General features: G+C 31.5%; 1 pseudogene; it reads right to left on the bottom strand.

The window, feature by feature from the left end:
• Nucleotides 1-1,189: 1,189 nt before the first annotated feature.
• Nucleotides 1,190-5,663, bottom strand: LOC120257113 (annotated as a pseudogene).
• Nucleotides 5,664-24,909: the final 19,246 nt, after the last annotated feature.

Raw genomic sequence — 24,909 nt, 5'->3', positions numbered from 1 at the left:
ACCATACAATATTAATGCAAACCACTAGACTAAACCAGGGGTTAAGCCCATGGTTTTACAATAGTATTGCTATTATTTTACAATTGTAGAACTAGGCTCCTCAAACCTAATCTTCCATCATATTTTCAAGTCTTTGCTTACCAATATCATCCAATCCCTTCTGGAGAGCTTTATGGACTTTGAAATGGGATCATTAGTTCTTTAGATGGCATATTTACTATTGTAGTCTCCAAAATGGTATTCTTTGGCCTAAGCGTATACTCTTTTTATGCGATAGTATTGGGGATTTATGAGACCAAACTAGAAAAAGAAACAATATAGGGGATAAATATATTGGTCAACATATAACTTCATTATTTTCATTTCTAAGATTAGGTGACATCTCTTGTTGTCGATAATTGTTGACCAATTATTTTCCAATCTGTGGATATAGCACATGCCCTCTATACCTTCAGTTGGATCTTGTTCTACAACAAATTGATGATACTAATCTGCCATAATTTTCTTGAAGATAGAGTTTGAATAAATTTCTCCATTCTTTATCTTCTGTCTTCAATAATTACTTATCTACCTTCGATGACTACTAGTTTATACTAATTACAAAATATCCAATTAGATTTTATTAATTACAAAGTAAATGATTCTGTACATATTAAATTATTTTAATATATAACTATGCAAAATATCATTCATCAAATTAATTTAATAAATTTACTTTATTTATTTGGATCCTTGTATTAAAAAAAAAATATTAGGGTAACAAATTTGAACATATATTAAGTAAACTAGTATATACAAGTATTAATATTTAATTCTAAATCTCTCATCTCAGAGATAGTATCTATTAAATTTGAACTTAATTCTATTTTGTCATTAGTCCAATCAATGTTCATGTTTTTTTTTATTCTTTATTTTTTTAAAATTTTTTGCAATGAGAATCCCTTTTAACCCCGTTTAAGCCTCACGTGATTTTTACATGAAGCTTCATTTAGCATTTAAAATCTAGTAGTTTGAAGTAAGTCCAACTTGGTCGTAGTTCTAAATCCAATCATATAACAAAACAACGAATTTAGGAGTACTTTAACTTTTTCAAATCCAACTAACCAAACAAACACCACTTGAATTATTTTATATAAGATGTAACAAATACATTTTTATGTAAGATGAAATAAAATTTTCCTTACAAATTCTAAGGAATAAATTTGTTTCCCTTAAATTCATCAAGCTCAACTACTTGAACACCTTTATAATGATAAAAATGAGCACAAACCATAAAGTAGATCAAGTTAACAACTCCCATGAGTGCAATAACATAGTAGAATAAGTCCAATCTCCCAACATTAAGGTTATCCTCCAACCAACTAGTCCCAACTTGATTCCCACCAGTTCCCTTCTTCACAATAGTCACAAGAAAGCTACTCAAATAGCTAGAACCAGCCAAGCTACAATAGAATAGAGAACTTTGCAAGAGTTTGCATATGTTCAGGAAATTGCCTGTTATAAAACTCAATCTGACCAACTGCGTTGAAAGCTTCTGCAATGCCCATCAAGGCAAGTTGTGGTGCAAGCCACATGGCTGTCAATGGTGAAGAGCCATTGATGCCACCATGAAACAAAGCAGAAGCTCTCCTCTTCTTCTCAACAAGACCAGCAACCACCATTGCCATAATAGAGAAGACTTGACCTACTCCTTGTCTTTGTAATAGTGTGATTCCACTATCTGTTTTGAGTGATGTTTCTAGCTAAGGGGACAAAGATTTGGTCATAGATGGGTATGAAGATGGTGAGAGAGATGAGGGAAATGGAGGCAATGGTGCCTGCAGGGATTAGGAAGTGAGGGCCAAGGTGTCTATCCATTGTGAGGGATTGGAGGATTGTGAATGTCCATTGTTGAGCCATTGCAAGGAAGCAAATGATACCTGAGAACCAGATGGGAATGATTCTGATCAAGCATTTCACTTCTTCTATTTGTTGGATGCTGCATAATTTCCATGGGTTTCTTGGACTGTTGTCTTCCACCTTTATTTCATCATCCTCACTCTTTATTGCAGCTTTGTTCAAGAAACTACAACAAAGTGGAAAAAGATTATTTATATATACTCCATCTTAATGATCTAAATCATAAGTTGTGATTCCAAATATTATGATATTTAGCAGCTAACCTTGGTAAAAGACTATATATATATATATATATTAATCATTTAAATAAAAATTTGGTAAAATAAAGAATTTAGTTTAATTAATATGTTTCGCTGTGTTAGATCATCCTCATACTTGAATGACTTGGTTGAAGTTTTGTTAATAAAATTCATATTATATATCAAGTTCTTTTGCCCATGTATGTATATACAACAAACTAAGTTACAAATAATTTATCTTTATATGCGGCGTGGCTAACACATGAAAGATGGATAAAATAATCATATGCTTCATATAGTAAGCTCAAAATCATTTTTGGAGATCAAAACAATGAAAAGCACAAAATAAATGCAACATATTTTTTAAAGCAAAAACAATACAACGAAACACACACACATATTAATAGGATTTATGGAGATGCATGCAAGTATAAAAGAAACATGAAATAAAAAAAGCACCGACCTGAACTGTGAGCTTAAAGGAAGCTTAATGACTCGATCATTCTTGACAGGAGGATTATAAAGCAAAGCCTCTTGCAGCTTCAAATCATGAGGAGAGGGAAGTTTAAGGGATCTCTTCTTAAAAGAAGCCACAAAAACTTGAACAATTCCTGAAAAGATACTTCCTTGTGGGGGGACATAAACATAGAGCCTCATACCAAGAAAGAAGAATATTATAGAGAATAGCATGAACCCTGTAGGGATACCAAATCCTATTGTCCAACTGATGCTATCCTGAATGTAAACCAAAACAGTGAGGCCAATCACTAGAGCTGCAGCTGAAGTGCAGTAGTACCAGTTGAAGAAGCTTTTGAGGCCTTCTTGATCTTTTTTCGTATTTGGATCAAATTGATCGACGCCGAAGGGGAGGTTGCATGGCCGAATACCACCTGCGCCGATAACCAGCAGAGCTAAGGAGAAGTATAGAGCTCCTGTTTGAGCTTTGCTTGGTCCCTAAACATTGGCCTAATTGTTTTGCTGCATCTGTGCAGCTTGGTGGTTTCAGTTCAGGGACTACTGCTGTTAGGGTTAGGGCAACCATTCCCTGCATGCATGCGTGCAAGCACCTTGTGTTATATTACTATTATACATTGTTGGATGGGGAAAAAAATTATTTAAATGCCTTCTTCTCTTTATTCTTAGAAAGTCCAATACAACTATTTTGTTTAGATGAAAAATGCTCATTAAGGTTACTTTTGCCGACTTGACATACATTTCTAATATATTATTTTTCTTATGTAGCACCTTCTTGACAAGCCATGTTATCTTCTGGACCGAAAGTAGATGCTATAGAAGCAAAAATAAATAAAAAAATAAATAAATAAATAAATAAATAAATTTTATATAAGAAAACTATAAGTTCAGTCAACTAAAGAACGTTATATATTTCCCTCAAAACATAGGGATTATATTAAATATTCGTATTCCAGCATTGAATAAATCGGCGGATAAAAATATTTGTCCATCCGTAATGGAAATTACATTAGTGGGAATATAAGCTATATACGGAAAAAAGAATTAAAAAATGCACCGATCAAAAAGTGTATTTGACAAAAATATATCTAACTAAAATTAATGAATTAATTATCGCTTAGACACAGAAGGCAACTTTGATGTAGTTTGTCAAAAGTATAATAATTATTGTTATAATAATATGTAATCTACATAATATAAAAACAATTATAAAATAGATAAGTAATGATATAAAATTAGTTTGGAGTATAATTATAAATTTTTTTACTTTATTATTTAATTAGGGACGAGCTGCTCCTGAAATTTGTAAAGGAGGATTAAGATCCTCATTCCAATATATATAAATACATTACTAAAGTTTTTGAAAGGGACAAATCACTGATTATGGTATATATATATGTTATGCTATTAAATATAATAATTTTAATTTTAATTATTTACATCATGCAAGTTGATATATATATACTGTGGTCAGAGTAACAATTATATTGTTGCTTATGATGACAAATGAAGAAGTGCTATACCTGTCTGGCCGTGTACATCACAAATCATTGGTGGTCTTTTACATACTATTATTTTATTTTTTGAATATTTAAAATATATTTTTTAAATTTACTAAAATAACCTCATATGTAGCTAAAAGGGTTTGCAAATTCACAATAATTTTTGTATGTTTTATAGGACAAGTTTCTAGACAGCTCAATGGACCATTTAGTTTGTATCACATATTGTCTTATTTATTTATTTATTTGTATTATTATTATTTGTAATGTTGTTGTTGTTTTTATGTTGAGTAACTTATTTATTTCAAAATGTTAATATATTGCTCTAATTTTTTTTTTTTTTTTTTTTTTTTTGTAATTATATATATATACTAAGATTAGTGAACCGTCAATATTATTCATATAATCCTCTAATATTAAATTAATATGCATATATAAGATGATTATTTTCAGAGTATGTTATAAAAAAGGTTCTTTTAAAAGAAGAATTATATTTGCTAATAATTCATAAAGCACATACAAGGCAAAATTAAAAAAATGAATTTTAAAGAATAAAAAAATATGAAGAAATTGGTCTTATTATATGTTATTTAGAAGGAAGAGAAATATAAAATATGTTCTAATTTAATTTAATCCTCTACACTCAAAATAACACCATAAAATCATAACTTTCTAATAGTTTTATATTTAATATATATATATATAATATGTTCTTGCCAATTAAAAAGAACTCCAAGAATTAATCATAAGAAAACTAGTCGGCATTGTTATTGCTTTTAAAAAGCCATAACAAAAGCCAAGATGACAAACATAAAAAACAAAGCACCAACCAAGGAATTCTCACAAAATATTAATATAAATAAATAAAATAAAAAATAAAAATAAAATAAAATTCTTATGCAAATTAAACAGGATGAGGAAGTAGTCAAAGTACCAAAAATGAAGTAACGGAAGCATAAGCCAAGGTTCTAAACCTCCCCAAATAAGCATCTGCGACAAAAGCTCCAACAAGAGGTGCAAAATTCGTTGTACCAAAGAATATTTGCACCAAATTTGTCGCATCAACTTGTTTCATTTGAAAATGGCTCAATAAATATACTGTAAAGTTCGCTATTAATCCAGTTGATGCTATCTTTTCAAACATTTCATTCCCTATGTTCATTCACGAAGAAAAAGTGAGCATAATATATATATATATCCATTAATAAATATGGATAAGTGGCAACCTTCAACAACGGTTGTTGTGAGAGAATTTTGAACCTTCAACCTCTCATTGGAGGTAAACAGATTATCATTTTTCTATTTTAGAGGTGGTAAATGAGTGTAATATCAAACACATACATAAAATAACATTCTAACTAATATATATATATATATATATAAGAGGAAATACATGAATATATGTACCTATTATGTAAGGCATGCATTTCCATCCATTGGATTGTTTTTTGGGATGGTCTTGAGGGTGTTTTGAAGGAGAAGAGATTGACAGACTTGTTTTGATTTTGAGTAAAGTGAGGAGATACTCATAGAATGAAGCCTTCTTCATTTTTGTTATTTAATTATGTGGAATGGTATGGTGAGAGGGTGGTATTTTAAAGGAAGGGAAAAGTGGGTGCGTGGAATGGGACAAGAAGAAAGAGGATGAAAAAAACACCATGAGTGATCCTTTGTGGTTTGGAGGGATATGCTATGTATCACTCAATTCGGCGGTGTTCTTTTCATAAAACTATTTTTTTTTTCTAAATTTTCAGCATTTTGGATATTTTTTTTTTGTTTTTGGAAGGAATCAATTTTTTTTGTTTATTTGCACCGAGTCCTCTGCGTAAAGTATTCATGTTTTTGCTAAAAAGTATATTCAAACCTCAAGTTCATGTAGCATAAAGGCACATATGTGTTGACACACCCCTTGCATGTGTGTGTACGGCAAATGCACGGATTGTCAAAGTAATAAAGTACAAAACGGGTGGGTAGTCGAATCCACAGGGAATAGATGTCTAGAAACAAATAGTATTGCTATTTAGCTAAAGTGAAATCGATTGATGATTGTGATTCAAATTATTAATGACAATAAAATGAAAGTGAAAGAAAAGAGAGCAAGCAAGAGTGATCGGAGAAAGTAACCAAAGGTAAAATGGGGTACCCGGACAATGCTCACCCTAGGACTATTGTTTCAAGTGCAAAACTAATATTATGCCTCCTAATTGAGGTTCATGAGTCGTGGAAATCCAAAGACACACGGTCCCAAACCTAAGGTCAACAGTGGCTAGCCCTCTACACTATGCCCCGGCGAAAAAGGATACTCTCAACACCTTTACACTGTGTAAGACTGATTAAGGCTCTAGGGATTCCAAGTGATAAACCCTATTTTTTAATTTAGATCTAACCCTTTTGGTCCAGGCGAAAGATCTCTAATCACAATTAAGTCCCAACACTAAGGATTTCTTAACACTTCACTCTGTTGCTCACACAACTAAGCCCCAGTAGAGTATAAAGTCTTTTAGCACTTCACTCTATCATGACCGCAAAGAACTCTTGAACATGGAGGTAGGATAAATCACGTCGGAAGGGAAAGGGGACGTTTCGCTACCTCTCGACTCACCTCTCAACCCTCTTTAATCTTGTTAAGTCTAACCAAATGAAGTGTCACTCATTCACAAGGTTACCTAGATGGATTCTTAACCCTAGTGTCACTCTAAGGGAAAATCACAACAACAAACACAAGATTGGAACTCAATTTAAACATCAATTAAAGAAACATAATAGAAGTCAATGAAACAAAATTATCTTAGGGTTTACAAGTCCAAGTACCCACTAGGGGTTTAGCTCTCCATGGAGCAATACAAAATCAAAGATGAAATCAAAAGTGAATGCAAAAACTCCATATAGATAACCCCCTTGCTTTCCGTGGTAATGGTCTTGAGGAGCCGCTTCTTCTTCTCCAAAGATTCCTTCGTCAAGCCTAAGGCACACCCCACCAAATCAAAGCCGTCGGAAACTGCCTCAATAACTCTCCTTCGAAGGAAATCGATATCGAATGCCGTAAAAACTCTCCAAAATCCCAGAAAAACCTCTCCAAACCCTAGCCGCGCTCTCCAAAAGATATGCAAAAGATCCCCAAAACAAACTTGCGAAGTGGTATTTAAAGGGCTGGAATCGGGATTTCACACGCCCCTGTGGAAATTCCACATGGGCGTGTGAAGTTCTAGGCTTCTCATTTTCTACGTGTTGTGAATAGTAACTGCTACAGTCCTTTACTACAGTGATTTGTTACATTACTTTTGATTTCACTTTCTTCATCGAGGCTGCATGATTGGGCACACATCCATGTAGTAAATCATGTCGCATCTACACTTTCAACATATTGATGAAGTTCTTGACAAAATTACACAAGTAGGAGCACATATGCGTGACTGCTTTTGTGCCCCTCAAATTTGTAGATTCACTTGGACATTTTTGGAGGTTGGCACACACCCACATGCCATTGATCACAACATGTGCATTAATCCTTGTTCAGTACAAAAGATTCCTCAAAAGTCGCGTTCATGATCTATTTTTGCTTTCTTTCTTCCAAACTTGTCCCCACCAACCCTAAATGCACAAAAGAACACAAATACATAAGAATGAGTCATAAAATCTAATAAAAGTGATGCTCAATGTAAGAAAAGTATACTTAGTAATACTTATACACAAACACTTATCATGTGTTATGGTAGTAACTCTATGTTTATACATATCCCTGGCATGTGGCTTGTCTACATTTAAAAAGTAAATAAATAAGTAAAGTTGAGGGGTGGGGGTTGGCATTTAAAACTCAATTATTTATATTGAAAATTGTTTATATCTATATGAAATTATAAATGTAATTTGGGGCATACCTTAAAAAAATACTAAGTTTTGTTTATAAGGCTTGGAATAAAATAATAGTTGATAGGGACTAATGCGATCTTTAAAATGCAAGTGCACTTACCGATCAAGTAATATAGGGTGGTAAAAAGCAAAGTATTGTTCCATGAGAAACTAAAGAGTACTACTGCTAATTCAAGGTTCATTAACTAAGCTAAAAGAAGTTGTGGGTGTTAAATTTAGAACAAAAACTAAGAAGTAAATTAGAAGTAAAATCATGGCAAGTCAAGCATGTAAAAAAGGTATTCAGTCATAGATTTCTCCTATGGTTTAATTAAGTTTCAGTGAAGGTTGCACAAGATTTTGTAATATGGTTGAACCGAGAGAATTTCCTAAATCATATCATCCTCTTTCTCAAAGTGAACAATAACTAGTCCCGTACGGCTATGATACGGACTACTCTATGATTGCATTACACTCGGTGAACTTTATCAAGAGAAGACATGGATCCAGTGAGTAGTCAATCCCTCTTTTAAGGCTATTGATCCTAATCCTATATAAATTGAAGTTAGATTGGAATCTCTTCCTAATGCTCACTTCCTACGATTGCATTATGATTGGAATCCTAATGTCCACTCACTCGGAAGAACCACGGGGAGAGATCTCAATCCCAAAGTGCCCTATTTCTACACGGACTCATGGTTCCCTTCAATTGTGGTATGTTTATACTAGGTGGATCTCTCTACAAGTACATCAAAGTATTACAATAGATCAATCAATATAAGCTTCAAAGCCATCAACCAATGTCATAAAAAAAGTAATCCTTAGAATCTATTTATGCCCAAATACCATGAAGTTTAGTTCTCTATTAGAGGAGAACAATCATATAATCCAATCAATGCCAATAAAGAAAATGAAATCATTAAAACTCCTCTAACTTCGGTGCCTCGAAGGGACGAAATAAATCTTCCACAAACGCCGCCGAGAACTCATCCTAACGGTTGCGATGATGCCCTAGACTGTGAATGAAACCCTCCAAGTCGATGATTGCTTTAGAAAGACCTTAGATTTTTTTCTTTTTCTCCTTCCTTTGCTTGACTTCCAAAAATCTGCCATAAAATCTTTAGTAGAATCTTTTATACTTAGCCCCTTACAAGTGTAAGAACAATGCTGTAAGGAGCTAGAGATGATGGGTCGCGTGCCTTATGTCATCTTACGCCATAAGCTCTGCCTTTGTAAAGTTTTTCATCTTTGTATTATGGTCCATCTTACAATAGTAAGTGTTGGACTATAAGTTTCTCTGGATGGTGCTTGCGACCTCTTTTATAGGTGTATGTCCTCCTCTTAAACTCCTCTGGATGAACCTTATGCCCTGGCTTAGAAGCGTAAGCCTTGTCCGTAAGTCCCGCTGTTTGACTATTATGCTCCTACTCATGGGCATAAATGTGCCTGCAAGGTTCTCTAGATTAGTCTTGCGGCCATAAAGTTGTCGTAAGGGGACAACAAAGTGTTTTGTTTGGTTAGTTCTCTTGTTCTTAATGTCGAGGGAGCTTTTTCTTTCTTATTTTGCTTCAAAGGTATTTCATTTAGCTCTCTCATGCTCATTATGAATTACCCTTGACCTTTAATCAATTCTTACATCATGTTAAACATTGCTTTTCAAATAAATATCACAATACAATACATGTCAATTAAATGTACGAAATAATATAAAAATACGTTGAATTATGCGCATATCAATAATTGTTTTTGCAGAAAAAAATAGTTGTGTAAGATACCAAATTTTACAAGTAAATCCATGCAAACAAAATTAATTAATTTTTTTGATAAAAACATATAATCGCATGTATACTCAAATAACATTAAATTTTATGTGTAAATCGTAGAATTAAAATTTAAGATTTTGCATGTAAGCCTATGCAGTCAAAATCAAAATAATTTTTTTTAAAACATATGATTGCTTGTATACTCTTGGAAAAATACAAAATTTTGTATATAAATATGCGCAATCAAAATCAATGCATCTATTTTGTTAAAATGACTAATGACTACACGTAAACATTTCAAAAAATAAATAAATAAATAAACTTTTTTTTTTTGACAAATTGGCGACAAACACATTTTTATTTTTTTGCATTGTGATCTGAGAGGTTTCGAACTCGAGACATCCCAAACACAAGCAAAGTAGGAAACTACTAAGCTATGCCTTGGTTCCTAATAAATAAACTTTTTGTTAAAGTATAAACACCTTTTAATTAAAATGAAAATTAGTTTGTTTTCATAAAAAGACATCTTTACTCTTCATTCTTCCTCCAATCTTTTATATTTATCATTATTTTTGTTACTTTTTTGTTTTGATCTATACAGGCCTACAATTATTTTCTATTTAACGAGTACTCAGCAAGCACATTTCTAAAACATTTTTGTATGTTTCAAATAAATATTTTTATAAAAATATAATAAATTATTTAAACATCAAAGTAATAAAAACAAAAACCTAATTTTTTTTAAAAAAAATGGATAAACCACATATCAATTAAAAGAGAAACAAACTTTCATTAAATATTTTATAAACAATATGATTTAATAATACAATGAAGATTTGCACAAATTTTTATTAATAATAAGTTTTATAACAAATTAATAGTTTATTTTTCCGATCAAATAGAGGATTGGGTTGGCCTCTTTTCCAAAACAATGATTCAAGGTTCTCGATTAATTTGTTTATTTTTACAAGCTGGCATTGATATAATTTTTTTTATATCAAAATGGCTTCGGTTTCTAGAAAAAAAAAAACACTTGGTTTTCTTGGGAGAGATGAGAATGAGAAAGAGGGATCCCCTTCCAACTCAATCATGCAATCAAAGCAATCAAAGACCTTGCTTTGGAACTTCCAACAGTGCTTTTGTCCTGTTTTAATGTTGCTTGGGAAACCATTCAAGATGAATTATAAGGAAAATTTTCGTTAACAATCTTAATTGGCTGAAGCAAAATAAATAAATAAAATTGATTTTGCAACATTTATAATTCTTTATATAATTGCTTTTATATTAAATATATTAATTTATTAGCTAAAAGGCTTTTTGATCTAGTTGACATTGTCCTTATTGTCAAAATATGTTGGACACACTAGTACCATGGATCTTTCACTGTGGAAGCAGATTTACAGCTCAATCATTATATTGATCAAGTAAAAACGTAAGAGTGGAACCTCAATGTTACCGGTGTGTGTAAGCACCTAAGTACTTGGGCTTGTCACTTCTCCCTCTATATTTTATATTATTAACAAAAATCCAAAGTTGCACAACCTAAATTAATCATATTTGAGGGATGAGGCATTTATATAATGTGTCTTAGCTGTGTATAATTAGAATCAAGCCATTTTGTTTCTAATAGTGTAAAATAAAACATAAATCGGTTATTAAATGTTCACCTCATTTGATTAGTGGATAGTAATTGTTCCCGGTTCACACATGGTTGGATGGGTAACATTTAGCTATTTTATAAAAAAATAATTATTTACATAAATATATTTAATAATTAATTTTAAAATATCGATAATAGTAAAAATTTATGATTATTATTTGAAAACGTAAATTTTTAAATTTTAATTTTTATCAATATTAATTAAGTAAAACTTTTGTTATCTCAAATAATTTTTTTTTCTCTCTAACTCAATATTTGAAAATAATTCTTTTAATCCCACATCTTTTTAGTAAAATCATAAAAAAAATATTTTTAATTAAATAATATCATCACTAATAATGAAAAATATAGCTGAAGATGCTTGTTATCCTTGAGTAGTTAATTCCTTTGTTTATTGGTTTCACCGCCTATAATATGGGAGATGTTATTTTTTCATTTATTGTTAGTTTAAACTAAGATATAAAGACAAATAAATGCATAGAAGAGCAGATTCATTATATATATATATATATATAAAGCATTAGTTACATAAAGAGAATTATATACCTATTTATGTGGGAGCTACAAGTTACTTCTTTTATAAATAATTGTACTGAGATGTGGGACTTTAATTTTGTTTTGATCATTTTAAATTGAAAAAAATATTTTGCCAAAAATAACAAATGAATTTCTTTCTTTCTTAAAGAAAAAAGGAATAATTATAATGGATTCTTATTAAAACTTTTAGGTAAATTAACTGTAAAATGCTTTTAAAGAATGTCCAATATTTGGTTTAAGCCTTCCATGTATATATATATATATATATTCATAGAATGATCATCTTATTTACTTCCTAGATTAAGCATTCCGATTGTGCGTTCCACATAAATAATATTGTTCATTTTCTTCAACAGAGACTAGGGACACTCAAATAAACAAAAAAAAAAAAAAGTTAAAAAGAAAAAAGAAAAAGATTTTGTTGATGCATGATTTGGAGATGTGGCACTCAAGTCATGGGGACTTTTTATTTTTATTTATTTTTTATTTTTGACTGTATTAGGCAATTGGACGATGAGAGTTTATTTTAATCGATCTTTATAGTTTTCATTACGATGTTTCTTCTTTGAAAATTGTGGACAAACCATGGGTATAATTTTTTATTTTAAATATGGATAAGCCATTCTATTAGGTCTCAACTATACATTAAGAGGGAGACGAATTAGATGTCTTACAATTAGGTTATTACCACAATGACGCGACCAGTATGATATGAACCCATAATTTTTAGATTTTGGAAAAAAAAAAGTTAATTCATAGTGTAAGAGGTTTTATAGTACTACCCAAAACAGTAAAATAGTTTATATATATATATATATATATATAAAAAAATTTTGATTATGTTTGAAGTTAGAGAAAATGTAGGGGAAAAAGTTTTATAATCAAAATTTAATTTAGTTAATATTAAAAATAAATATTTACTAACATTAATCTTTTAAATTAATTATAAAATATATTTTATAATGATTAAATTTTATAATAAAAAATTAATAAATGAATTTTAGGCATGTTCATTTGGAATGAAGTGAGGGAAAGTGGGGGTAAGTAGTCTGACTTACCCGATTTTTACTGTTCATTCGTCCTGAAGTGGGGGAAGTGACATTTCTCCCACTTTCGTCTAAAGTGGATTTTGAATTAAACTTACTTCAACACTATTTCTACTAAAGTGGAGGAAGTGAGCTAATTTATAAAAACTCACTTTACTAGAAGAAATTTGATTATTCTCTATGTTATTTTTCACTACATAGTAAATTTCATAGATAAATATGTTCCATTCTCTGCGATTTCTATATTTCATAGGGCAAAATAAACGTTATGAGGAGCCAAATATTTCCCATCCACGGGAAGATCATGGCCTACGAATGTTTTTTAATAGCTACAATTAGTTTTTGTAGGTAAAACAAAACATCTTTTTCTACGAAATATAGCGTAGCGCAAAAAATTCCTAATTTTGACTATGAATTTTAAATTGTAGGTAATAATTTTATTTTCATCTACACAAGAAATCGTAGGTACAAGTATGTTCCATTATCTACAATTTTTATATTTCGTAGGGCAATATAAACATTATAAGGCGCAAAATATTTACCATTAGTGGGAAGATCATGGTCTACAAATGATTTTTAGTAGCTACAATTAGTTTTTGTAGGTAAAGTAAAACATTTTTTTTCTACGAAATATATCGTAGCGCAAAGAAATTCTAAATTTGGCCACGAATTTTAAAACGTAGATAATAGTTTTGTTTTCATTTGCTCAAGAAACTGTAGGTACAAGTATGTTCCATTATCTATAGTTTATATATTTTGTAGGGCAAAAGAACGTTATGAGGAGCCAAATATTTCCCATTTGTGGGAAGATCATGACCTACGAATGATATTTAGTAGCTACAATTAGTTTTTGTAAGTAATGAAAAACATTTGTTCCTACGAAATATATGGTAGCGAAAAGTTATTCCAATTTTGACCACGAATTGTAAAATGTAGGTAATAGTTTTGTTTGCATATAGTTGCATTATCTACAATTTTTTGAGTTCGTAGGGAAAATAAACGTTATGAGGCGCCAAACATTTCCTATTCGCTGGAAAATCATGGCCTACGAATGATTTTTAGGCGCTATGATTAGTTTTTGTAAGTAAAGAAAAAACATTTTTTTCTACAAAATATATCGTAGATAAAAGGTATTCTAATTTGATGTGCATTAATTTTAGGTGACGTTTGTTTCACCGGATTTGGAATTTCATGTAGTTAGAATTACAAAATCATTGAAAATTCTTTGTTTGTTTAGATGGATTTGAAAAAGTTAAAGGAGTTTGGACTACAATGACATAAGGATTTGATGGATTTTGAACTACGTCCAATTTGGGCTTAGTTCCAAGTGCAGGAGTTTAATTTATACAATATGTCTCAGATGTTGGTTATTTAATCATCATTATAGCCATTTATCAAATATATATAGTAGTAAATATTATCATTTTGTTAACAGTTTAAATATATTTAAAAGTGTTATTTTAAATTTAAATCCTCTACAAATAATATCCAAACAATTATTTTAATTTTAAATTTCAAAAAATATATAGTTTTTATCCTAAATAAGATAATTTATCATTTTTAATTATTTAATTATTTTATTTTTAAATGAAAATATGTTATGGGTTATTCCAAAGAAGAAATTTATTAATTTAATATATTATTTTTATCATAAAACTACACAATATATGCTTATAAATATTTTTTAGGGCTAAACTAAATTAGAGGGATAAGCATAATATATTTAACATAAATATTAGACAAATGAAATATATTTACTGAAAGATATTCATTTCTCTATGGTTTGATATTTTTAAAAATTATTTTATTGATTATAGAAATATTTATATAAATTAAACTAATACAACCAAAATTTAATAAAAATAATAATATATATATAACTGTTTATTTTATAATTAATAAATACTAATGATCATTGAATATAAGGTAATCTTACATTAGATGACTATATATCAAATCCATATTTATAAATCCCTCCAACCAAACACAAAATTTTATAATCCAGCATTCCAACTACATCAAACCAAACACTAGATTTAACATCCTTGTATTTTTAAATACTGTAATTACAACTACATTGTAATTTGAAATCGATTGCATTTTCAACTACATCTAACCAAACACTACCTTAAGTGATTTTTATACACATTTAATTTTAAAAATAAATCAACATTAAATCAATTTGGCAACCAAGATAGCTAGCCAATTATAGAAACATTTAAGGAAAAATTGAATAAACAACTTGATTTTTACCATTAAGATATATATTGCAGAAAAGTTAACATAATAATGATTAAATCAAAGTTTATTGCAACTTTAAATGACAATAATAAATTATAAGAACTATTAATATCAAATCCAACATTAATTTAATTTGCTTAAACATAAATATAAAAAAGAAAAAAGCCAATGGGATGAGTTGGATGTATATATGAAGTCATCTGGGACCAAGACAAATCAATCGGACATTATTATTATTATTATTATTTATTATTATTATTATTATTATTATTATTATAAAAAAGATGATTGAAGAACCTCATAGTCTATTAACATTATAAATAGAGTCAACATTAATATAATTTTATCTTTTCAAAATTTTGTTTCTCATTACTCTTTTATTTCTAACTGTCTAATTCATTGTAAATTTTCACATTTGTTTTTGTAGTTCAAAGAATCTGCCAATATTGAATTAAATATAATTATATCATTCAATAATTTAATATTATAATTAAAAAATAGTTTAATATAACTATTCATATTTTTCATCACATCTTTTTTTAATAAATAAAAACTAACAAATAACAAAATTAAATATCTAAACTATTTATTAAATATGCAAGAGTTGCAATATGCTCTTCAACATAAAATAAAAAGTCTTATTTCACTTAAAATCTGTATTTTTATATAAAAAGTTAAAATAAATATATTTCCTTTCTTAAATTTTGGCCCTCTTTCAATATTTGCTCTCCTCTTGCTCATTGCTCTCCAAAATATAGGGTTTTCAATCTCTGATCCCCATTGTGTTGCTTTTGCTTGCGGATCTCTTTAATAGTCTTCTCTTTTTCAATTTTGGTCTGAAGGTTACCTGCGAAAGTGTCAACCCTTGAGGTACTTCTTTGAGTAAATTTTTTTGCACTAAATATTTCATGCCTTCGCTGCCTTGCCACTTTTAGATTCTTGTTTACGAGATGCCATTATGTGCTTAAAATTATGTAGTTTTCTGTTTTGTTAATTCTTGCATTGATCCTATTTTGTTAATGTTTTAGAATGTTTTGTAGCAAGATGCCTGCTAAATGTTTGCTTATATGCCAATATTGCTGACTTTCCTACTCTCACTGGACAAACATTGATAGGTTTGAGTCACAAATTTTGTGTTCATACTCTTAAATTTTAGTTTGTTGTGCTACATTCCAAAGCTAATCTAGTGATCCTTATATTTTATATTCTATTGTGATTATCATAGAGGATAGAACACACAACACTCCTATGATGTGGATGTGGTCCTCCATTGACCGCATTCTTTTTATTCATTCTCTTCAAAATTTTCTTTTTTCTTCATAATTGAGCTTTAATAATGTATATATGTTGTCTTAATAATAGTAGATTTAGAAGTGATCAACTTGCTGTGGTGGTAGTGGTTGGTCTTATCTATAATAATGTTAATGTTTGTGGTCTAAAAATAGTTTCATACCTTGTTTGTAGAAGCAATAAGCATTTCATTTTATGAGTTAAGTACTAGAAGTATGTATGTTGGTCTTCATCTGTTAGTGTTTTTCTTAAGAATTTCATCAGGATTGTTGATGACGAGGGATGCATGCTGTGAAGCTCATGATATTCAATAAATGCATATGTATATGAATCATAGTCATTCCCAATATATAATACTTGGTTAATTATAGACAAAAAACTCATTTCACCGAATATGTTGTTCATCTTCGTTGAAATTTTATAGAGTGACTTAAAATAAAAGATTGTGAAGGACGTGGATTCCATTAGGGACACCCTGAAACTTTTATAGAGTATTATATATATATATATATATATATATATGTTTGCGTTTGTGCATGTGTGGGAGGGGAATGTTGACTTGCTTTTGTTCCTACGATAAGAGAAAAAAAAGATGGGGAAGGACTTGATGAGGAGGGAGACGTGCATGAGGATAAATGAGTTCTTGTTAATTTGGTGTTGTGGTGGACACCCTGAACCTTTTTAGAGATAAAGAGAGAAATAGGTAGGAAGAGTTGTGGAGGAGAAGAAGCATATAGTAGTTAGAAATTATATATATATATATATATATAAACAGTGATATTAATTAAAAAAATAAGATGATCATAATGAATCAATTCATTTTTGTTGCTTGGCATGCTTGGTTAACACATCCTCTTTGTTTATTGTGAACAACAATCCTTACTCGTCTAGATACATTTAATATTCTAATTAATATATTTGAAAAAGTCTATATCTCTAGTATGTTTACTTTTCATTTTAAAATAACATTTATATCCAATAATATTCATTTATAATTTATAAATAAATTATGTTTCAAAAATTAATCTACTTCACACATATAACTTTAGTATTATATATATACGTGTGTAAAATAAATTCATTAGAAATATATTTTTATTTTATAATATTAATTAATACCATTTTTTTTTAAATTACAAGGGTCCTCACCAAACCTAGCATACTCTTTTCTTATCTATCTTTCTAGGTCCCTAAAACTCAATGTTTTAAGAACCGGACCGGGAAGTGAACCGGCCAAGCAACCAGGTCATGGGGTTGGACCGGACAACCTGGTTTGGTTGAACCGTATGATGTAATAATTATATATATATTCTCCAAAATTCCAAACTCACATACTATATATATATATATATATATATATATATATATATATATATATATATATATATATATATATATATATTCCATGTCCAATTTAATCTAATGACAAAAAACTACACCTTATTAATCACATAATGTCAAATAGTAAAAGCAATGTTAAAGAAGATCATCTAAATAATAGTACGAAAATCTAACAATATTACAAAGAAAGAAAATTTAACAAGGTCACAATATAAATGAAAATTTAACATGGTCTCAACAACATGAAAATTTTTTAACAAAGTCACAACAACATGAAAAGAAAATTTAACATTGTCACAAGACTTGTAGCAACATGAAAGAAAATCTAACAAGGTCACAACAACATGCATACGTGAAAAATACAAGGTTTAGCAAATAAAAAACATAACATCTTCATCTAATTTCTTGGAGGGGGTGGAGGTGGGGATGGTAGCCAATCTTCTTCATCTAAATTATTGCTAGTCATTCCTTGAAAACTAACTATTTCATGGTCACTATCTTCGGTGATTATCACATCATCTTGTTTATCATCGCCTAAAAATTCATTTCATGAATTAATAGTTATGAATATGAATATGAATATGAAGCATTGAAATTAAATATACTTAATAGTTATAAAAAGAGTTAGAAACTTAACCTTTAGATAACTTGGTTGTTCACTACCTGTTGGTTGCTTCTCCAACATGTTCTCTAATTCATTATAGTCAAGTTCTCCTTTTTGTTCTTCTTCCACGACCAAAAATTCAGTTTTGTCAATCGATTCATAATCCACTGGATCGTAAGATCTATTTTTAGAAGATGACCTATAAAAAAAAAACAAAATATTAAACAAAAATTATTTGCATGTAAAGAGTACTTGCCAAATTAAAACCATAAATGTCATACCTACGTTGCAAACATAGATTATAGTGAACATACACCAAGTCATTAAGTCTTTGATGCTCCAATCTATTCCTTTTTTTTGGTATGTATACATTCAAACACACTCCAATTAAGTTCACAACCAGAAGAAGAAGCAGTTTGACTAAGAACTCTAATAGTTAATTTTTGCAAATGAGGCACATCACAACCAAAGAATTTCCACCACTCTGATAAGTGTTTGTGTATTAGTAATCCGAAGTATCATTTTCTTACATTGAGCATTACTTTTCTCAGATTTTATCGCTTATGCATGTGTATTTGTGTTCTTTTGTGCATTAGGGTTGTGGAGACAAGTGTGGAAGAAAGGAACCAAAAGTAGATCATGGATGCAATTTTTGATGAAGTCCTGGATTGAATGAACGTGAAGACACAAGTTGTGCTCAAAGACATGTGAGTGTGTGCCAACCTCCATTATGCTCGAGCAAACATACAAATTGGAGGGGCACAAAGGCAGTCACACTCATGTGTTCCGATTTGTGCAGTACTAGCAAGATCTTCGTTAATGTGGCTTTTATTGAAGATGCAACGCGATCTACCACATGGATGTGTGCCCATTCATATGGCCTCAATGATAAGAGTGGATTCGGGCATTTTGGTGAAGTATTATAGCAAATCAATGTAGCAAATCAATGCAGCAGTTACTGTTCACAGTTTGCAGAAACTCGGTATCATAGAAATTCACATGGGTGTGTAAAAATTCCACACGCTCGTGTGGATGCCCAATTCCAGCCCTATTTAAGCTATGATTTCAGATGTTTTGGGGGATTCTTTTCTCATCTTTTCCCCATATTTAGAGGCACTCGAGGCTATGGTTTGGAGAGGCTTTGGCTAGGTCTTTGGAGTGGTTCGACGGCCTTTGACACTGCGTTTCTTCGAAAGATAGTTATTGAGGGAGCTTTCATCGGCATCGATTAGGCGAGGTGTGCCCTAGGCTTGACGAATGAACCCTTGGAGAAGACGAGGCAACTCCACAAGACCATTGATACGAACTATGAGGGGGTTTTACTTATGGATTGCATGCTTTTACATTCAATTTCATTATTGATTGTATCTTGCTCCATGGAGAGCTAAATCCCTAGTGGGTGCTTGGACTTGTAAACCCTAGGATGATTTTGTTTCATTGATCTTTCATTATATTTCTTTAATTGATGTTTCTAATTGAGTTCCAACATTGAATGCTTGTTGAATTGATTTTCCCTTAGAATGACACTAGAGTTGAGAATCTATCTTTGTAATCCCTGTGGATGAGTGACACATCACAAGAGTTAGACAAAGCTAGGTTGGAGAGGGTCGAGAGGGTGAGTCGAGAGGTAGTGGAACGTCCCCTTTTCCTTTCGATGTGATTTATCCTACCTCCATGTTCCAAGAGTTTTTTTGCGGTCACAATAGAGTGAAGTGCTAAGAGACAAACTCCACTGGGGCTTAGTTGCGCGAGCAACAGAGTGAATTATTGAAGTAATCCTTAGTGCTGGGGCTTAATTGTGACTAGGGGTCATTCTCCTAGACCAAAAGATTAGATCTATATTAGGGAATATGTTTTATCACTTGGAGTTCCCAAATCTTTATGCAACCCCACATAGTGTGAGGCGTTGAGAGTATCCCTTTCCGTTGTGGGCATAGTGTGAAGGTTAGTCATAGTTGACCTTAGTTTTGGGACCGTGTGTCTTAGGATTTTCACGACTCATTAGACATCAGTTAGGAGACATAATGATTGGTCTTGCACTTGAAACAATAGTCCTAGGGTGAGCAATGTCTGGGTGCCCCATTTTTTATCGATTACCTCTCATATTATTCCATTGCATCTCTTTCTTCTTTACTTTATTTCTATTTGCATTGATATTATTCACACCACTCTTAAATCATCTTCACTATAGTTAAATAGCAATTCTTGTGCTTCTGAGCATTATTCCATGTGGATACGACTACCCACTCACCAGGGTACTTTATTACTTCGACAACCCGGTGCATTTGCGGTACACACACGCAAGGGGTGTGTCACACTCATCTATGAAAAAATACAAAACTATATTAGTGAACAATCATATAATTCGATTTAAAAAAAATCAAATTTATTCTCACCAGGAGTAGCAGTTTTGCAAATAGTTAAAGCAAGTAGCCAACTAAAAGCCTTCTGCCTTTCTCTAAATTTTCTCATCACTTCCATTAAATCACTTGATTTAAAAAAAAGGTTGCCACTCAATTACATCAAGTATACCACGTTGAACCTCCAATTTTTGGCACACGTTTTGCTCACTAAATTGAAATGTTGGATTCAACCAATATGCTAAAACATGTATCCTTGTGCACAAGGTTCTATTCCATCGCTCTTTGATAATGGAAGTATAAGGCTTATACAACTGCTTCTTATTTTTGAATAATTCTTTAATTCCCTTGCGAGCCCTATATATCCCATCATATTTATATCCCATTGCCGGCTTCTCATCGGAATCACAAATTCTCAACAAATGTATCAATGGACCCATAATCTTCACAACTATAAAGCAATTCTTCCAAAAATTTTCATCCAAAACAATTTGCTTAACTTCTTTTCCTTTTTGCAATTTGAGGAATTTTTTATAATTTGAACAAACAACCAAAGATTGTAAGTAATCTCTGTGGTCATATAAATTCTTCAATGCAATAAAAGTTGTGGCAAAAATGAGTAGCTCCGGGACAAATAACTTCTGTCCACTTTGGTTGTTTTCTCAACCAATTCAAAATCAACTTATTATTATAACTGAACACTGTAATCTTTGAAGCAAGAACTGCCAAACTCTCAATAGTTGCCATTTGAGCAATGCCTTTCATAATTAAGTTTATGCAATGAGTAGCGCGCATGGAGACCAATATATATATATCAGAATATTTATCTGCAATCGTTTTTCCAACTGTCTTATAATTAGCACCATTATCTGTCACCATATGCACTACATTTTGAGGACTAACCATCTCAATGATTTTAGAAAAAGATTACATAATGATTGAGTATCTGTAATAAAACCTGAAGCATCAACTGATTTAATGAATGATATTCCTTTAGGAGAATATACCAAGAAAATAGATCAATGACCTCTGCCTATTATCTGCCCATCCATTGCCCATAATTGTGCATCCTGTTCCAGCCCAAGTCTTTCAAAAATCATCGATAATTAATTTCACTTGTTGCTTACAATCTCTCAACAAATTGACCCTCAATGCATGATATGTAGGACCTGTGTACCCATGGCCCATACTTGCTATCTTGCTAGTTGCATTTTGATAGAATGGAGAATTGACAGCATTCAATGCTATACATGAATCATAAACCCACATAGCAATTTCCATATCAGTATTATGCCACCTCTCCTTACTTTGCATAGAAGCTTTTATAGTTGGTTGGGTAGGATCGCCAACTCCATGTTTAAAATAAGACCCAATGCCACAATTAGCTTTTCATTTCCCTTTAGAGGATATCTCCACACATGTACTACTTTTACCAACCAAAACATCATCACCTTGGCATTCATGCATAGACTCTCCATAAAGATCGATATCATCATAAACTCCTTTTTTTTTCTTTGTCTTTTTGAACATTTTCTTGTAATGATCCTTGAATAAAAAATGAACATCATAAGGGACTTTTTTTGCATGAATCAACATTGCCTTTTGATCTGGCAAGATGTTGTTTCATTCGATTGATTCTCCTGCCTGCATTTTCCTTTTGGAAAAAATTAAAATGAAGATCCTTCCGCCGTGAGAATTTTTCCCCTCAGTTACATATCTCCGTGCAATATCTTTTTTTTTATCGGATATGTACATCAGAAGAAGTTTGCTCAGTAGATTCAACTTCATTTGACGGTGTTGATTAAGACCCAATAGTTTCCATCTATTTGCAATCCACAACACAAATGGAAAAAGAATCAGCATCCAAACACTCTCCAAACCGAAGAATCACAAAAGCTAAAAACACTAGTTTTTTGTAGACCTGTCAAAACGGGCCGGCGGGGCGGGCCAGCCCGCGGGCTACCAAAACCTGCCATTTGGCAGGGGGGGCTAGCCGGTCTGCCATTTGGCGGGTTGGCAAAATGGCAACCCAACCCAACCCACCATGTGTTGGCGGGTTGAGCGAGCTGGCCCACTAAAAATATAAAACATTTAAAAATTATATATTTATATATTGATTATTTTTTTTTAATAAACCAAACCAAACCAAAAGATATTTATTAATGCACAAACATAATACAAAAGACATATTTCAAAAAATATTTTACATATGAGGTTATAATAAATCACACAACTAAAATAATAAAACAAGTAAATAACAACATATCCAACCAAGTTAACCAATTAACCCAACATTCAAAAGTTCCCACATGAATTGAACAACTATAGATAAGAGATATATCAATACCATGATATTACATAAAGCACCTAAAATATTTATCCTCATTTAATAATTTTAAAAAAAAAAAATTTTAGTAAATTAAAGGGGCGGGCTAGCCCGCCCCACTCTGCCCATAACCCTAACCCAAACGGGTTGACCCGTTTCGGCCAGCTTCCAAATGGGCCTACAAAATGCCAACCTAACCCGCTAATTTTTGTTAGCGGGGCAAGCCGGTCCGATGGGTTAGACCTATTTTGACAGCTCTAGTTTTTTGGTCCAATTATCATACAAAATGAAAATGAACTACAAAAATTAGTTAAGATACTCACAAAATCATAACTACATCCAATTTTGGTGCACCATAACTACATGCACTAAAAGCACAAATTTTTATACAATTATCATACAAAATAAACTAAAAACGTTAGTTATAATGATCTAAACACTCCCCAAACCCCATAACCATAGCCACTAAAACAAAAATTTTGGTACAATTATCATAATAAATGAACTACAAAATTGATAATGACTCATAACCAATCACAATTTAAACACACCATTAAAAATAGCAATTTTGGTACAATGACCCATAAAAAAATTAAAAATGAGCTTAATTAAGAGATGATCACAATCTAAACACTCACCCAATTCCCATAATCATCATCACAAGACAACATTTTTTTGTATAATCATCATCATCATCATCAGAAATTAAGTCAAAATTCACCACCAAACCATCACAAATAAATTAAACTCACAACAATCTAATAACAAAAAATTAAAAATTAAAAATTATACCTTTCAATCTAGATCTGGACAAAAAGATCAAGCCCAAGCACAACCGTTCTCAATCGACATGATCCTCCTCGCTAGCCCTTAAAAAAATTAATAAAAAAATTATAAATAAACCATGCAGAAATATGAAACAAGTTAGCATCTTTGGTTGGATTGAAACACTAAAAAGGGGGTGTAGTTAGAGCAAAAAGCACTGAACAAGCAGCAAAAGAGAGATCAGTGCTAAAAATCCAATTTTCTCAATTAGTTCACTAACAATCCTCAAAACACCATACAAGTATACAACACAGCCAATACCTAGCCTCTAACACAGATTAATCCTCGAGAAAACCAATCAAATACCTTGGAAAACAGGTTAAAAACCTGAACATTCAACTTTCATCCTCTTGTTCTTCAGCACAAAATCCCACAAGAATACTCTGAACAAGAAATCAACTAAAAAAAAGGGAAAAACAACAAAAAGCAAAAGAGATGGATCATAGCGAAACCCTCACCAGATCTAAGCGAGCGGATTGAAACCCAAACCCCAATCTCTTCCCCCTAGGGTTTCAACGCGAAAAAAATAGGAGGTCGTCTGACGAGCAGCGGGAGTGGAAGTAGTGAATCTAGTGATGACTAGTCAACGCTCGAGCCAGAGAACAGCTGCTCTTCCTGGCCTTTTTCCTTAAAGTTATAGCTAACTTTAGAACCGGAGTCAACCTGTTTCTAGTTAAATCGAACGGTTCACCGGGTTTGACCGGGTTGACTCCCGGTTAACCAATTCTATAAAACCGCACCGAACTGCTGCCCGGTTCCCGGTTCTGCCGGTCCGACCGGCCGGTCTGGTCAGGTTTTGAAAACATTGCTAAAAATTCAAAACAAAACCTCTTTTTTCTTTCTCATCATCACACCACATCTTTCTATCTATCTTCCAAATATCGGAGATATAATATATATATATATATATATATATATATCTCAAAAACAAAGAATGGGCCCCACCTTTCATT

This window comes from Dioscorea cayenensis, unplaced genomic scaffold (assembly GCF_009730915.1).
Source record: "Dioscorea cayenensis subsp. rotundata cultivar TDr96_F1 unplaced genomic scaffold, TDr96_F1_v2_PseudoChromosome.rev07_lg8_w22 25.fasta BLBR01001881.1, whole genome shotgun sequence".
In the NCBI taxonomy this organism is placed as follows: Eukaryota; Viridiplantae; Streptophyta; class Magnoliopsida; order Dioscoreales; family Dioscoreaceae; genus Dioscorea; species Dioscorea cayenensis.
This window is presented reverse-complemented; position numbering and strand designations above follow the sequence as displayed.